Raw genomic sequence first — 5,000 nt, forward strand, 5'->3', positions numbered from 1 at the left:
CGTATGACCCAAACGGGGGCTTATATGACCCACGGACACTGCAAACCATGCTCCTACGACTAAATAGAGGGTTAAAACTACGATTTGGTGTGAAATCTTCATTTTTGACCTCGGAGCAAGGTACCTTCCCTATAGTAGGCAATGAGTAAATGATCATAATCCCAGGAGGGCAAAAAATGGGAACCCGAGAGGAAAGCGCTGTTGGCGCGCCTAAGCTAGTGGCCCGTAGAGTAAAAAGGGTACCCCAACAAAGTTGTCGTTTCACGTTCTGGTTTCACTTTTCATCATCTAGGGTGCGTTCCTGACACGTTTTGAGGGGTTTTAGCAAAAAAAAATTTTTCGACTACTCGAGCTCTCTGGCCCGTTCGGTGCACATTTTTGAAAAAAGCTAGGGAGCTGCCCCTAGGTTCGGGGTGTCACAAAATGTTGAATAGTGGTCGAAAAACCACTATCCAGAATCGGATGTAGAATCGTTAGACGAACTTAAAATTGTTCTACGACACCCATCTGCGACGTTTAGTATTCGAGATATGGCCCGTCCTAGGTCTGACCGAGCAATTTTTGTTCCGCGCACTTTGTGCACCGTACACTTTGATGTTTGTATGAAAAAGTACCCTACCTAGGGACGCGTAGAGCAAATTTGTACCCCCGGGCATGTTGTCGATTGACGTTCTGGTTGCACTTTTCATCATCTAGGGTGCGTTCCTGACACGTTTTGAGGGGTTTTAGCAAAAAAAAATTTTCGACTACTCGAGCTCTCTGGCCCGTTCGGTGCACATTTTTGAAAAAAGCTAGGGAGCTGCCCCTAGGTTCGGGGTGTCACAAAATGTTGAAAAGTGGTCGAAAAACCACTATCCAGAATCGGATGTAGAATCGTTAGACGAACTTAAAATTGTTCTACGACACCCATCTGCGACGTTTAGTATTCGAGATATGGCCCGTCCTAGGTCTGACCGAGCAATTTTTGTTCCGCGCACTGTGTGCACCGTACACTTTGATGTTTGTATGAAAAAGTACCCTACCTAGGGACGCGTAGAGCAAATTTGTACCCCCGGGAATGTTGTCGATTGACATTCTGGTTGCACTTTTCATCATCTAGGGTGCGTTCCTGACACGTTTTTAGGGGTTTTAGCAAAAAAAAATTTTTCGACTACTCGAGCTCTCTGGCCCGTTCGGTGCACATTTTTGAAAAAAGCTAGGGAGCTGCCCCTAGGTTCGGGGTGTCACAAAATGTTGAAAAGTGGTCGAAAAACCACTATCCAGAATCGGATGTAGAATCGTTAGACGAACTTAAAATTGTTCTACGACACCCATCTGCGACGTTTAGTATTCGAGATATGGCCCGTCCTAGGTCTGACCGAGCCCATTTTTGTTCCGCGCACTGTGTGCACCGTACACTTTGATGTTTGTATGAAAAAGTACCCTACCTAGGGACGCGTAGAGCAAATTTGTACCCCCGGGAATGTTGTCGATTGACATTCTGGTTGCACTTTTCATCATCTAGGGTGCGTTCCTGACACGTTTTTAGGGGTTTTAGCAAAAAAAAATTTTTCGACTACTCGAGCTCTCTGGCCCGTTCGGTGGCACATTTTTGAAAAAAGCTAGGGAGCTGCCCCTAGGTTCGGGGTGTCACAAAATGTTGAAAAGTGGTCGAAAAACCACTATCCAGAATCGGATGTAGAATCGTTAGACGAACTTAAAATTGTTCTACGACACCCATCTGCGACGTTTTAGTATTCGAGATATGGCCCGTCCTAGGTCTGACCGAGCAATTTTTGTTCCGCGCACTTTGTGCACCGTACACTTTGATGTTTGTATGAAAAAGTACCCTACCTAGGGACGCGTAGAGCAAATTTGTACCCCCGGGCATGTTGTCGATTGACGTTCTGGTTGCACTTTTCATCATCTAGGGTGCGTTCCTGACACGTTTGAGGGGTTTTAGCAAAAAAAAAATTTTTCGACTACTCGAGCTCTCTGGCCCGTTCGGTGCACATTTTTGAAAAAAGCTAGGGAGCTGCCCCTAGGTTCGGGGTGTCACAAAATGTTGAAAAGTGGTCGAAAAACCACTATCCAGAATCGGATGTAGAATCGTTAGACGAACTTAAAATTGTTCTACGACACCCATCTGCGACCGTGTAGTATTCGAGATATGGCCCGTCCTAGGTCTGACCGAGCAATTTTTGTTCCGCGCACTGTGTGCACCCGTACACTTTGATGTTTGTATGAAAAAAGTACCCTACCTAGGGACGCGTAGAGCAAATTTGTACCCCCGGGCATGTTGTCGATTGACATTCTGGTTGCACTTTTCATCATCTAGGGTGCGTTCCTGACACGTTTTGAGGGGTTTTAGCAAAAAAAAAAATTTTCGACTACTCGAGCTCTCTGGCCCGTTCGGTGCACATTTTTTGAAAAAAGCTAGGGAGCTGCCCCTAGGTTCGGGGTGTCACAAAATGTTGAAAAGTGGTCGAAAAACCACTATCCAGAATCGGATGTAGAATCGTTAGACGAACTTAAAATTGTTCTACGACACCCATCTGCGACGTTTAGTATTCGAGATATAGCACTTTGTAGGTCTGACCGAGCAATTTTGTACTGAAATGTATGGTGAACATGTAATTCATTAAATAACATTGACTTGCATCGTGCCCTACTTCATCGGCACAGCTGTATTGACTATCTTTAGTGGAAATGGATTGAGTTTGACCATTTTAAGCCCATTTCCTATGCCGTGCACCAACATTGTGTACCGATCAGGGAAAGTACGCTACGTACGCGTTCATGGATGTCGATGTTGGTACAAGTTGCCTTTCGGGATAGCCGTGCACCAAAACTGTGTACCGATCAGGGAAAGTACAAGACGGAGGGTGCAGCTCGAGCGTACGCGTTCATAGATGTCGATGTTGGTACACTTGCACCAAAATTGTGTACCAATCAGGGAAAGTACAACACGGAGGGCGCAGCCCGGGCGTACGCAATCATGGATGTCCATGTTGATACAATCTACGTGTACGTACCTAGTTTTTGTAGGAAAAGTTGCAATTAAGTGCTTGCATGCTTAAAATGCTCATCTCAACCGGTCACCTTTTGGCCTGCCCTTTTATAACAGAAACCTAGAAAGATACTCGAGATTTTTGTGTTTTTCCATTCGCCCGGGACGACGAAATGAGCTATGTGCACATCGTGCAGAAAATTGTCTTCGCCACGCATGTTTTTGTCCATCCACTCATATAATCACCCGCATTTGTGTTCAACACGGACGGCGCAGCCCGAGCGAACGCGTTAATGTTTATGTTTGTACACACTGCTTGTACGATTCTAGGATTTGGTAATTGCGTCACAGTGCCCGACCGTCGCGGACACCATTCTTGGACAGAAGTCCTAGTACGTAGAGTACTTTCCCTAGGTATGTGCTCGTTCGTGACTATCGTTGCGTGCTTACGGACACGCTTGGGTATGTTTACCATACAAGGTTTACTAGGGAAACCTGGGAAGGACGCTTGCCCTCCCGTCGCGGACACCATTCTTGGAAAGAAGTCCTAGTACGTAGCGTTCCTTATTTTACTTGATCAGTTTGTAATGCATTCGCTTTGTTCCATCGACTTCTGCTACTGCTCACTAAGGGGTGTTCGTTTGCGATGTGTACGATAAGCAACTGTCTATCGTAACCAGCAGTTAATCAACACTTTTTACCCAAGTCATAGCAACATAGAGTACTTTTCCTAATCGGTACACAATTTTGGTGCACCTCTAACCTCGCCGGCACTTTATCGTTACGTTTTGTGCACAACCTAGGGACGTGGTGTAAGTTTCATGATTTTTATGTTTGATTTGGTTTATTATGATTGAAAAATACGCTACGTCCCAGAAATTGGAGCTCGACTACTTCCTCCATGTGGCGAAAAAGTTACTGGGCAACGCCTAGCTTATGCCCCATTTGTACTTCAATTTTCATTATCAGGTTTGAAAAATACGCTAAGTCCCAGAAATCTGAACTCGAATACTTTTGCCACGTGGCGCCCAAAAGCTACTGAGAAACGCCTAGCCTTTTACCCATTTATAATTTAGTTTTCGTTATAAGTTTTGAACAATACGCAAAGTTCAAGAATCTGAACTCGAGTACTTTTTACATGTGCCGCCAAAAGCTACTGAGCAACGCCTAGGTTGATACATTTTTGGTACATGGAGTGTATGCATGCAGGCGTACTGCCGTGCTAGACCGGAAAATCGATCTTGCTACTAGAACGTAAAGTAATTCCCCTAGATAGGTGCTTTTGCATGCCTCTGATCGACGACCATGCAACGTGCGACACGCGTAGCTAGGCTTCCCCAAACAAATTTCCTAGAATAGCACCAAATTGCACACTTTCAGGGGTATATTTTGGTACCGTGTACCGTGCATGGTACAAGTATCAGTAGCTCGTGCAATTTATTTTGCATCGTGTTGCGGTTGCTGGTGCGTCGGGATAGGAGTGTTTCGAGACTTTCGCCAAGCGTTGGTGCCATTTGGTGGATAATTAATGTTCTAGCCACAATAAACGTGCCACATAATGCCAATAAGGAAAAAGCCGATTTCTAGGAACTTCCAGTCAGAATGTTTGCCATCAGCGCCTTTCCTGTCGAGTTCAGGATCTGGGACTTAGCGTTTTTTTTCCACGATCCAATCCAACGACCAGATCGTGAATAAACAATACATACAACAGTGCATCCCTTTAAAGTAGGAAAAAAGCCGAATTCTAGGGAGCTCCAGTCCAAAAGGTTGTCATCAGCGCTCTCCTCTCGAGTTCAAGATTTGGGACTTAGCGTTTTTTTCGCGATCCAGCCAAAAGACCAGATCGTGAAATAAACAATTAATATAACTGTACTAGTACATCCCTTCAACTGAAGCAAGTGCACCATACATGACCCGTACGCCAATCATCCATGCACATGACACGTCAACTAAGTCAACACATGACACAACTTGGACAACTGACGGGTAAGTAGGTCATCTCGTACACGAC

This window comes from Anopheles coluzzii (genome assembly GCF_943734685.1).
Source record: "Anopheles coluzzii chromosome X unlocalized genomic scaffold, AcolN3 X_unloc_91, whole genome shotgun sequence".
NCBI lineage: Eukaryota > Metazoa > Arthropoda > Insecta > Diptera > Culicidae > Anopheles > Anopheles coluzzii.